Genomic DNA, 800 nt, shown 5'->3' on the forward strand with positions numbered 1-800 from the left:
AATTTCCCATTAATTATAGCTTATTAGCTTATTTTAGAGAGTAATCTTACAGTAGTTCCTACATTTTCAAGTGATTATAGTAACTGTTTACATGTGTAATACGTTTTTATCCCTAGAATGATGGAGTAAATAGCTAGTGTGTTGCAGTAATCAAGGTTTATTTTTAGTAAATTACCAAATTGAAAAAGTTGAGAACCACTGCTCTATACCATGTTATAGTAGTGTTCTAGACTTTTACAATACAGTATCTCAAATAATTTTTCCTCTTTGCATGAATTACTCGTGTCAACTCAGTGTGTGCCTTCCCCTACTTCTCTTTCATATCTATTGTTTGTCCCAAACAAGAAGATGTTGACAATAACAATAACACCCCTGCTGATTCTTATATAGATTCATGGTAGTATTTTTCATATTTTCAGTATATCTCTGTATTTTAATATTAGCTTTGATAATTGTTTTGTTGCTCTCCTCTATACACATTCAGTTACATGTTATGTAACTTGTGTGGAGCTCAGCCTGTACTAGCATAATCCAGATGCATTGTAGTGAAAGAAGCATTTCTTTTTTGAGAAATCTGTATGTCCTTGAAACTTTTCCATAGTACAGTTTTCTGTATTGATTATCTTGTTGATATGGCTATCAACTTTCAGATCTTTGTCAATAAACACCCCTATGCCCTTTGTGTTTATTTCCCATTTAATTTCATGTTCATCTGAAATTTGTAAGCTATAAGTTTCATCAGGATTATGTTGTTATTGACATGAATTTATATGCATGGAAATTTAATAACCTACTCTTTG

Source organism: Penaeus monodon, chromosome 27 (genome assembly GCF_015228065.2).
Source record: "Penaeus monodon isolate SGIC_2016 chromosome 27, NSTDA_Pmon_1, whole genome shotgun sequence".
NCBI classification, from domain to species: domain Eukaryota; kingdom Metazoa; phylum Arthropoda; class Malacostraca; order Decapoda; family Penaeidae; genus Penaeus; species Penaeus monodon.